Consider the following 12,845-nt stretch of genomic DNA (forward strand, 5'->3'; position numbering starts at 1 on the left):
CTTGCCTCTAGTCCTCGTTCTTGGTCCTTGCACACCTTCCACACCCTCCATGTCAGGTTCCTACTCCAGGGATCCCTTCTCATTCTCCAGCTTACTGATCAGGATTTTGATGCTATCAGCCGAGGCCTTTAGAATGTTATAACTTTGTTCAGTAATTCTTTTGAGATAGGTATCAATTTTGTTGAGTCTGTTTTTAGCATCCACCATTCTCTAGTCCCTAATAGAGTCATTGTTTTTTATTTCCTCCAGGGCCTTCTCCACTTGCTCAAACCTTGGATTGAAGCATCCCTATTCTCTTCAGGTCTAGAAATAGTCTTTCCCAAATCATCAACATACTCAACCATGGATTTACCTTCACCGATGCTAATATTCCCCAGAATTTGAATCCTATGACTCAGGTTCTTATTTTCGTCCACAACTTTCTTGTGACTGTTTATGAGCCAGTCGTGGGTGTCCACAAACCCCTTCAAACCCTCAACAGAAGCATTAGTAGTGGGGTTTTTTTCACCAACCTTGGCCTGATCAGTTTTGGGGTCTTCACCACCGGTATTCTATTCGGCATCACCACCAACACTTTGGTTGAAACCATCCCCTGTAATCTCCTCCTCAACTTTTTGGTCCACCTCAGAATCCTTGCTTTGCTCTTTGCCCTCTGTCTTCAACTCGGAATTGCCCTTCTTTTTCCTTTTCTGAAAAGAAGATTTAGGTTTATTCTTCCAAGGGGATGGAGAATCATCCTTTTCAAAGTCCTCAGAGACCTCCGAGGAGGAGGAAGAGTGAATCTGGAAGACCTTCTCTTTGCTTTTTTTCTTGCCCTTGGAAGAGGATGGCTTACTGGTCTCCTATTTTCTTTTCTTACCCAATTCAACCTCAGAGTCCTCCAAGCTCTCCTCAGTCTCACTTTTTGAATCACCGACAAAATCCTCACCCACAAAAAATTCAAAGTCCGACTGTTCCTCCTCAGATTCAGAGACAGAAAGCTGGGGGTGGGTGATTTGATTAGCTTTAATATGATCATAGATTAGAACCATTAGACCTTGGTGCATAGCAATATCTCCCTTAGGGTTCTCTCTGTGGGCTTTGATAGTGGCATTCATCAAGAAAATCAGGAAATAGGGTATGTTAACTTTGTCTTCATACCTGAAGTGGTTGAGCAACACGAAATGGTAGCCATAGACTTTGGTAAATCTGCCATCCAGAGTGATGTAGCAAAGGCCTTGGGAGGATAGTAGGTCTTGCTAAGCTTAACCAAACACTTCTTCTCCTTAGTAGTATCAGGGTATCACTCGATGGCCTCCTTGCTAAGCTTTTTGTCCCTGTAGAAATTACTTCCCTCCCTCCAGAGACCCATCACCTAAGAAATGAGGTCTTCATCCATGGTGATAGTTTTTTCTCCCATTTTTAGGGTGCCCTTCCTCCATTTTTTGGTGAAAAACTTAGTGATTTTAGCATCCCTCTCATGGAGTCTTTCCATGTACTTTGTTAGCCCGCCCTTCTACAAGATACTCTAGATTTCCTCCTTTTATTTCCATTCTTTACAATTATTGGGCTTGTAGCGACGCTTGTTACCTCCCATGATTTCATAGCTCAAACCAAAAACTTGAGAGTTGCAAATAGCTAATGGAAAGAAATCTCTAGATGTGGCCCCAAAAACCCAGAAAGTGTGGGAGAAGGTGGCATTCGTCTTATCATTATTGGTACTGACACAATAATAATAATTAATATTATCTCTCCAAGTCATGTTATTAATCATTATATAATCCATTTAAAATCTTTTAAGTGCAGTTATATCGATCCATGAAAATTATCGATCTGGCATCATTAAGAAGATCCTCTTCACCCTTCCAGGTAATCATGTTGTCATGAGTGACCACCATGTTAGCTGCCCAATCAATGGGGCCATTTGCTTCCTGATAAATGTGAGAGTTAAAACATTTATCAAAGGTTTTAATAAGATCCCTAGCAACCTTAATAATATTATTGATAGTCCATGAGGGCTTGGTAATTCCTTTAAGGCGGTTAATGATACTATTAGAGTCCCCCTCAATCTAGAGGTAAGGACAGTTCCACCTTTTAGCCAAAAGGATGCCTTGGAGAGCAGCCATAGCTTTCGCCGTATGGTTAGTTTGGCAACCTATAGGAACAACAACAATTTCCTTAAAAATGCCATTTTCATCTCTGAGAATTGCACCACATCCTGCTGGTCTAGGATTGCCTTTAGCAGCACCGTCAAATTTGATTTTGAACCATCCAGGAGGGGGAGAGTACCACTTATCTTCAAGTCTCTTACTTTGTTTAGTATCAATCCTAACATCACTCTTCAGGTTCCAGGAGTTGAGGATGTGAGCTTCCAGGCAATTGATAGGAGTGCAAGGTTCTCCAATGGTCCTGAGGTTCTCCACTATAGCCCTTTGAATTTTTTGAAAAACAATAGCCTAGGGGAGAGAAGTATCCTTGAAGATGTGGTTGTTCCTTTCTTTTCAAATCCCCCACATGATTTGAGGAAGAGAGAGCTACCATAAAGTTCTCAAAGAGGGATTAGACCAATGGTAGCTCCAAGAATGGAACAAGTCTTGAATAGAGTTAGGGAACACCCATACCATACAAAAAATTTTAAGAAACCTTTCCCAAATAGAGACAGTGAAAGAACAGTGGATAGCCAAATGGTCCACAAACTCTTCCTCCTCATGACATAAAACACACCTATTGGGGAGATTAAAACCTCTAATCTTCAAGTTGTCTAGAGTCAAAATTTTATTTTGGAGAATAGTCCAGTAGAAGATATTGATCTTCGGAATATGACCCTTGATCCAAGATTTAGACTAGAAGGGGTTCTCTGAGGGGGCTGGAGTCAACACTCCATACATGGAAGAAACAGTATGGTTGCCTTTGGGCTCAAGTTTCCAAATAAGAATATCTTCTTCATTATTCAGCCAAGCAGAAAACAAGTGTTTCTTGAGATTGATGAGGCCAGGGTGTATATCTTCAATATTTTTCCATTTGTCACCTATCTAGTACCCCTCAACCAAGGAACCAAAAACTCTTTTACAAGGGGCAGGAAAAGGGGCCCAATCAGGGATTTCCAGAAAAGGCTTATCAAGCAACCAGGGATCTTCCCAAAATTTGACTTTCCTACCATTACCAACTCTCCATTTAACCCCTTTAGCTATGCTATCTTTACACTTTGAAGCATGGCTCTAAATGTGAGAGCCATTGATGCTGAAATCAAAGTTAATGAAAGAGAAAAGAGATGAAGACAAGAGAGGATACTTACTTCTCCAAATTTCACACCACTCACTGTCAGAGTGGAACAATCTCCATATCTGTTTGGACAAAAGAGCTTATTGAGAGTCCTAATTCTCCTTAGACCCAAACCACCCTTGCTTTTCAATCTACAAACCTTGTCCCAAGCCACTAAAGCCATTCTCTTCTTTTCCTCAACCCTAGACCAAAGAATTTTTTTTTGATTTTTTCAATAGCATCAACAAACTTAATAGGGATTCTGAAGATACTAAGAGCATAAATAAGAATTCTTTGAAGGGATGCTTTAAGAAGTTGTAACTTGCCAACCTGACTTAAGAGAGCACCTTTCCAACTAGCAAGCTTTCTCTGAAATTTATCCACCAAAGAACTCCAAATGGAATCAGGGGGAGAGATGCCCAGGGGGAGGCTAATGTAGGTAGCAAGAAGAACAACAATCCGACATTCCAGAATTCTGATAATTCTATGTTGTCTTCTCTCAGGATTGTTGATGAAAAATACTTCACTTTTAACCCAGTTGATAAGATGGCCAGAAGCAGACACAAACTTGCATAGGGTGTCCTTCAGGATTCTAGCTTCCGAAATACTGGAATCCCCCATAATGATGGTATCATCCACAAATTTCTGGTGGGAGTAGGTGTGATCAGTAGAAGAGGGTTGGAGACCTTTAAAGATACCTCTAGTCACCATGCTTTCCATGTACCTGCCAAAGTATTCAGCCATAACGATGAAGAGATTAGGGGAGATGGGATCCCATTGCCTCAAACCTCTCGAGGCTTTAAAAAAAAGGGAGGGAGAGCCATTAAAAAGAACAACAAAGGAGGTGGAGGAGAGAAGCTTCTTGAAGAGGTCCACACATCTGTTAGAGAAGACAAAAGCCAAGAGAACCTTCATGAGGAAAGACCAGTCCACTCAGTCATAAGCCTTGGAGAGATCAAGCTTAAGAATAAAACCCCGCTTCTTGGCCATAACAAGGGAATGGATATTCTCATGTATAGTAATGATGGACTCAATAATTTTTCTTCCTAACACAAAACCATTCTGATAAAGACTGATCAAGGAGGGAAGGACATTCAAGAGTCTGGAGGTGAGGACCTTGGAAATAATCTTATAGAAAGAGTTGCATAAACTGATAGGCCTGAACTTATCCATGGAGTCAACTCCTTGAATTTTGGGGATCAAAGCAATGAAGGTGCCATTAATTTCTTTCAGTATTATTATTCTCCCAAAAAATTATTTAACCCCATTGGAGACATCTTTCCCAACAATATCCCAGAACTCTTGGAAGAAGATCATAGGGAAGCCATCTGGACCAGGAGCTTTATTGCCCTCAAAAGAAAAGACAACATTTGTAATCTCCAAGTTTGAAGGGATGGAAGTCCAAAAAGCATTCTTATGCTCATCAATAAGGAAAGGAATGTTCTAGAGGAAGGGATTTTGAACATCATCATCCAAGCTCCGATCCCTACAAAAAAGATCAGAGAAGAAACTTTTTGCCTCATTTCTAATCTCCTCCTCCTTGACCAGCTCCACACTGTCCACCATCAGTTTTTTGATCCTATTAACAACTTTGTGTTTGATAGTCGACATATGGAATAATTTGGTGTTCTTATCCCCTTCCTTCAACCAAATACATCTAGATCTTTGCTTCCAAAAAGCTTCTTCTTTTGCAATGATATCATGGTATCTTTTGAGGATCTCATTTTCTTCTGCAATTGTAACAATGGAGAATCCATCCTTCTGGATTTGGACCTGAATTTTGTTGAAGTCTTCCTGAATTTTTCCTTTGGCCTCAAAAATATTACCAAAGCTAGATTTATTCTAGGTCCTTATGTTATCTTTTATGCTTTTAAGTTTCTTCACAACTCTATACATGGCAGTACCCTCAACTTGAATGTTCCACCATTCTTGAATTTTATGAGTCAGATCTAGATGTAATGTCTACATTTTTTCAAACCTAAAGGGAAAATGCCTTCTCCTATTGATAGGGTTAGCAATAAGAGTTATAGGGTAGTGGTCAGACCCAACATGAATGTGAGCAGAAAGAGAGTAGAAATAATGTCTGAACCAATCATCAGATATAAGAGTCATGTCAAGGTGAACTTGAATAAGGTCATTTCTAGCCCTCCTATTAGTCCAAGTGTAGTTGAAACCCTGCATCTCCACATCATTAAGGGCTTGAGTGTTTATAAAATCCATGAGGGCCAGTCTACTGTCTAGCTAAGAATGGCAACCACCAAATTTTTCCTCCTCTTTCAATGGGGTATTAAAGTCTCCCATGACCAACCAATTAAGGTTCTTGAAGCTATCCCTTATTTCCATAAGTTTTTTCCAGAACTTTCTTCTAGCTTTCAGGGTATTGGGAGTAGAGATTTTTGTGAGGACCCAAGAGGTGTCATCCTTTAAATACTCAAACTTAATGAAAGAAAAATTGCTCTCTTGAATAAGAACTTGACCTCTAACACTATTGAGATTCTAGTTTGTTGCAATGCCTCCAGAGGCACCTTCAGAGCTACCACCACAGATGCTACTAGATTTCAAGAAATTCAAAGCTTCAAACTTTTCTCTACTCATATTAGTTTCTTGAATAAGAAAAATGTCAGGTTTACTATCCCTAATCATATTCCTAATAATATCATGCTTGTGGGGATTATTAAGTCCCCTTATGTTCTAAGAAACAATCTCCATAATCACTTACCAATTCCTAACTCCTTCAGAGTCCTCTGAGTTCCATCTGCTATGTTCTTGCAAGCCTCCTGATCTCTAACTTTGTGGTTTGAAGGTTGTCCTGGGGATGAGGAGACATACCCTACATCAAATTGAGCAATTCTCCTAGACTTCCTTATTTGGGCGGGCAACAGAGGGAGTGGAGCCTTTCTTGTTCCTGTGTTTTGGAATTTTCCACTCGGTTTCTTTCTCAAAAACCGCTTTAGGATCACTAAGGATTCTAGAAATCTCCTATTCATTACCCTAGATAGGTGATTTGGAGTCATGTGAAGAGCTATTAACTATTTTAGAGGCATGATCTGAATCAAAAAGATTCAGTCCCAAGATAACACAGTTCTGGGCCTCTTGAAAATCAGAACTATTTGTGAGAGGGGAAGAGTTAGCCTTCTCTTCATGTGATCCAGTGATCTCCCCTTCCTCAGATTTCTCCACTTGCTTAATATCCTTATCCTTCTAATTCTCTTCATTGGAAGCTTCCTTACTAGCCAAGGTGTCAGCAATCATCATCTGGGTAATTTCTTTAGAAGATTCATGTTGTTCTATTATTTCCTCTCTTGGGATTTGTCCTCCCAGGATATTATCTGCTCCCATACGTTCCTTCCTTAAAGATTCCTGGGGGGAATGATGTTTAGAAACAAAGGCCGAGGAGACCAAATCCTTGTTTTCCCCCAGGGGTCCAAAACAATTGATCTCAGCTGCGTCAGCTTCCTTATTTTCTGTATTTTTTGACTTGCCAGACCTTTTTCTTTGGAGCCTTTCTACTCTCAACTATTGTTTTGGCTTGCTTGATATCCCCTCTGGGCTTTAGAGGGAAATGTTTAGCCTAGTGACCTACTTTTTATAGTGGAAACAAGCAAAGAGGATGGATTTGTATTCAATTTGTTGTTTCCAAGTACCCAACTTAGACACAATATCTATCTGCTCACGCATATCTGCATCGTGGGCAACCCCTACACAGAATATAGCATGAGTGAGCCTTCTTCTAGAGGTTGTGACTGGATCTATTGAGAGGAACTCACCAAAAGAGCTTGCATATACCTGAGAAAATACTTTATGCCTAGTATTCGATAGGTAGACCTGGGAGCTTAACCCAGATTGGGACTTGCACCAGAAGAGATTCACTCATATTTAGATTCGGGTGCCATTTCTAGAGGACCAGAGCTATCTTTCCAACCAACCAAGGGCTACCACAAAGAATCCTTATTTTGTCTTCTTCACAAGAAAAGACAGAGGAGAGAAGGCCTTTAGGCAGAGCCTGAATTTCAATGTTGCCTTTCAAAGCCCATTTCCATTTAACATAAGCCCTAACAACCTCAATGTTTGGGCGTGGTCCCATGAATCTAACCTCCAGAGAGTTTGACATAATACTTATGTTATGATCCAAAACTGAGTCAGGAATAGAGATGGAAAACTTACCACCAGTCAGGTCCGATATATTCTGAACAGGAGGCAAGGAAGATTTACCAGATGGTCTAGTTCCAAAGAGGGTTGATCACTTTCTAATTTCTTTTCCATTCTCCAACACAACTTCACATGGGCTAGACCCTCCAACCACGTTTCTATGACCCACATTCTTTTTCGATAGAGTACCATCAGCCTACAGAATATCTAGAGGCTTGTCCTTCTCCCCCATCTGGCCAGCTCCATCAATCTGGCTACTATCTCCATTGGAACCAGAGTTCCCGCCTTGCAGAGAATTCAAAATTTGAATTCTTCTATTGCCACCTACTCCTCCTCCACACGAGCTCTCCATGCTCTTTTTGCTAAAATATTCATTGGATAGGAATCCCCTAAGTTGGTTAGACTTATGGTAAGGGTTTTGCTTTGATACCACTTGTTGGAGTACAAGGAACACTGAGAGGGGGGGGGGGAATCAATGTTCCTAGTCAAATTAAAATTTCAATTTCACTTTTTAGGACTAAATAGGAATTGCATATAAATTGAAAAATGTAATCTTTAAGTATCCACAAATATGATCATATAAAATATAGTACTCATAGAAGCATCATGATAAAATGATTTCATGAGTGGAAAACCCACTTGGGGAATAAAAACCACTCGAAAATGCCTCATTAGCTTAATTAAGAAAATGCCTAACTGGATACAATGTGTCTCACTGACAAAATTGAATCTCATGGGTTACTCTTTGGGCCTCACTAACTGATTCAACACACCTTGAAAAAAAAAAGAGTTTATACAGAGACAAACCTCTATTTTCCATACAAAGCAAATTACCCCTTCTTTCAGAATACAAATTTTAATTTAACAACCTTTTAGGAACAATAATCATTATTTGAAAATCATATCTCCATGACTCAACATGATCATAAAGTCTAATGCAAAACCTTCTTGACAAATATTTTCCAAATGTACATGTATTGATCTTCTCTCTTCTCTTAGAATGCTGAATGAAAAAACACATGTTCAACAACCTACAATAAGAACGTTTTCATCTTAAAAAAAATAAAAAATATTATCAATTAGTTACAAATCTATTTTTTTCTTTGTTTCTCAAACTGCCTTTGAACTATATCTTTCAAACTGCAGAGATCTTGTTAATAATAAATACAAGATTTCATTGCATAATACAAATTTGTCCATCTAAGCATGCTTGTTAGATTTGTTAACTAAATAAATTGACCTTTCACACCATCTCATTGAAATCACTAAAAGATACAATTGCGGCTGACAACTTATCATTTCATAACAAACAACAAGGATTGCACCAAAAAATCTAGCTTGGACCAATCATATGCATCCACCTCAATAGTCCAAATGAGTCAAACATGGTCCCCACATTGGTTTATAACTTATCAGCAAGAGTTCCATCTTCTACAATGCCTTAGAAATCTCTTATCAAACTATAATGTCTCATTGACATCAATGTTATCACCCAGACCATCCTAATGTCCTATCGATATGACTTTTTGGCATAGGTATTAACTTCAGCTAGTTGCTAAAAGTGTGTTATCAAAAACATATGTCACATTGAAATACCACATGTTTTCAAGACCATTCAAAAGATATACTAACATATCATTTGTTGTCAAGACTTAACAAAGTCTCATCATAATCTTTATCACCAAGACCTACTAGTGTTACATTGAAATATATGTTGTTGGTGTAATAATATAACTTTGGCTAACTGCATAAAGTGTCTTACCGACTGTGTAAGTCACACCAAAATCAAACACTTCATTAAGGCCATTGTAAAGTCTCCTCAACACTTTCCTTGTTGCTATGACAAAGCACTTGACCAAGAATCAAGTTACCTCATAGATTACCAAGGTTAAACCAAAAAGATCATTGTCGAGACAAGACAAAAGTTACACCAAACCCAACTCTTCGGCAAGACATATAACATTGACTAGAAAATAGAGACGTCTTCTTGAAATCAATTGTCATATCAAAAGAAGATTTGACTTGTCGGGGAACACAGTGATGAACTTGAAACACAGTGATGAAGAGCATGACTTCGACAAGACTTTAAGCATAGTCACCACAATAAATCAACTCAAGCATAATAATTCAACTCAAACACAAACACCACATAGAATCTACTAATTTAATTGTAGTCGTTCTCACCATGGAGTTCAAATGCATTTGTGCTCGATACAATCATCCTCGATACACCATGAGAGTCAAAATCATTAAAGGATATGAGGATAGGAGATTGTTATTCCATTTAAATGAAACTAATGCCTGAGGTAACAACAATAAGCACAAGATATCAATACCTCACATAGGATAACCCTCAATGTGTGTGTCCCAAAGATATCATAAGCAAACCAATCTCATATGTAAACCTTAGATATCAAATGTAAACCAATATGAGAATTATACATGTGAGCATGTATGAGTATGTATATAAATTTATTTTTGACATCAATGACAAACATGCCAAAGTCAACAAGCAAGACCTCAAGTCAACTAGTTGAAGAGAACTTGATATCAAAATGTCTCAACCACTAATATCACATGAAAAATACCATCTCAAAAACACAAGCGATCACATAAAAGAGCAAAGAATGCATCATTCATGAATCATCAATAGAAAAGATATGAGTTTGTGGGAAGAAGGAAAGAGAGAGCATAGATACACGCTAGATGTGATTTTCTAAGTGATCCATGAGAAGAATAATGAGAAAGGACATGCATACTTTCCCCTAGATATGTTTTTCTAGGTGACCCATTTTAGGAAGGAGAGTAGGAATAGTATAGCCCTGTTTTGCTAGTTTCACTCATCCTTGTGTGTGTGTGCGAGTGATGTTTGGTTTCAAGTGTATAGCACCCCACATAAGAATTTGTTTCCTCTAGTTTCGGGCATGCTTCAACCTGTTTAAGACATATAATGCAAATGTAAATTCCAAGGGGCGAATGTGTAAATGTCAAGGGGCAAATGTCTATTTTCAAGAACATCTTGTGTAAGAGTTTGTTTTCTTTGGTTTCAAGAATGTGTAGCCCCATTTATGATAGATACATGCCTAGTTTCGAGGACATCCCATGTAAGATTTTTTTTCTATGATTTTTTGAATGTGCAGACCCATCTAAGACATATATCAAATGTTGTATCTAGTTTCATGTGAAGCATCTTGTATAAGAATTTTTTTTCTCTAGTCTAAAGAATGAACACCCAGTTTAAGACATGCAAAAATGATATGCAAAAATATGGTACAATATGGTAGAAAGAGGGCAATATGGGTGCCCCTCCTTAAGATATCAACATAGCCCTATGTTGATGTCTTAAGGAAGCTAAGAAAAATGATACCTTCCTTCAACATCAAGAATATATCCTTTAGGAAACAATGTCATAAATCCAAGCTACAGAGGGAAACTCTTCAAGAAATGATAAGATAGTTGAAAAAGAGACATCTTGCAACAAGTGTAAAGAGGATCCTTGGAGGAGAAGAGATCTTTTCTTAAAAGACATCTACCTCTAAGAGGGTATTATTGAACAAACATAATATCTTCTACCAAAAGAAAGGAAGGAGAACAAGAATGCCTACCTTCCCCTTATTGCGAGGTGACAAAGGATTCTTGATGAAGGATGACACACTTTTTGACCCAATGTGAGGAGTAAGTTTATAATAGGATATACATTGCCAAGTGAAGGTTAGTTTGTAGCCAAGAACTTACACCTCTTGCATAAGAGAGAATCCTTGAGCAAACAACTTCACACAAGGAATGACATCAAATCATAAGCAAACACCACCTACAAAGGAAAAGTGGATCCATATAAAGGTGAGAGAGAAAGAAATTATTGCCCCCCCCCAAGTGTAAGGATAATGAGAAGAATTACACAACCTCTAAGGAGAGATAAACATAATAAAATGCACAATGTACTTGCATGAATGAATATCCAATGCAAGAAAGGACATTAAGATAGGTAAAATGCAACTCTAAAGAAGAGGTAATATTCAAACAGAAAGAGAGAAAAAGAAGGAAAGATCACAGATTTCCCCAAGGGGGGATTATTCATAAGAGACATACCATGTCATGCAAGAAAGGTTATCAAAATATGAAAAATTAAACCCCTAAAGGAATAGTGATACTTTAGATAAAGAGAGAGGAGGATAAGCTTCTTGCCCCCCAAGTATAGAGGCAAGAATGAACCATGTTGCTGCCCCAAGATGTTTGAAATTCAAAAATATCCACCTCTAATGATTAAGATCCACAAATTAAGTTAACTACATGTGTCATAGGGTGATGAGAAACATGGAGGGTGAGAAGAGTGCTAAGGCACTACTTTATCACCAAGAAAAAGAGCAATATCAGTTGAAAGATTAATTTGAGCTTTATCGAATTGTTCTTGAACAAATTCCTTAAATGCTTTACACTTTCCAAGAGAATGACAATAGCTACAATTAAAAAAACAATTCTCGTCACCTTCTTTATGCTTTTTTCTAAATTTTATAAAAGAAAAAACAACATTCTTATCATACTTTAGTTTCCAAAAGATTTGAGTTGCTAACTTTTTATGATCATCAATAGAAATAGGCTTTGTCTCTTGTGATGTAGGATTAGGATTGTTAGAAGAATAAGGATTATCATTTATAATTTTAACTATACCTCTATCAATGAGTTCTTTAATTTCATTCTAAAAATCAGGAAAATCATTGGTAGTGTGATAATTAGTTTGGTGATATGAACAAAAATGAGATTTTGAAGAAGAAGCACTTTTAGCTAAACAAATGGATTATTGTCTTGCAAGATGATCTTTGAAGTCTTCAATCCTATGGAGGTCATACATAGGGGATTTATAATCATGGCATAGGACTTCTATGCTAGTTTGTGTTGGAGTGTTTATAGGGACTCAAATTCCTTGTTCAAATTTTCCAAGTCCTCATCCTCTGAAACCTTGTTTTGATATTATGTTAAAGCCACTTCTATAAAAGTATTTTAATTAAAAATGCAGAGGAACATTATAATAAATTTCTTTGAAGTTTTTAGTGTAAGTTTGTTTGGAAGGAACAAAGGGACTAGTAGATGAAGAAGGAATATCTTCTGGAGGAGGATTTTTCTTTCTTTCATCATGCATATCCTCTTTGGTAGATGGGAAAGGAAGGTCCTTATCATCTAAGGACACGTATTTAATTAATATTATATTGGTATATAGATCATGAATAAAATGCATAACATCATCTTCTCTACAAATATTTTGATGATTAAGATAGGATGTAGGAGAATAAGGAGGATCTAAAGAGATGGAAACACCAATATTTTGATCTTGCCCCCCTTGCGCTAGGGTATGTGTATGAGAAGAGGATGGTATCATGTTTCTCTTTAATGCTTTCTCTCCATTAGAGAGATAATTGATAGGAGTATTAGCTTGCTTTTAATTCACATTAGATACCCCG

This window comes from Cryptomeria japonica, chromosome 7 (assembly GCF_030272615.1).
Source record: "Cryptomeria japonica chromosome 7, Sugi_1.0, whole genome shotgun sequence".
Lineage (NCBI taxonomy): Eukaryota > Viridiplantae > Streptophyta > Pinopsida > Cupressales > Cupressaceae > Cryptomeria > Cryptomeria japonica.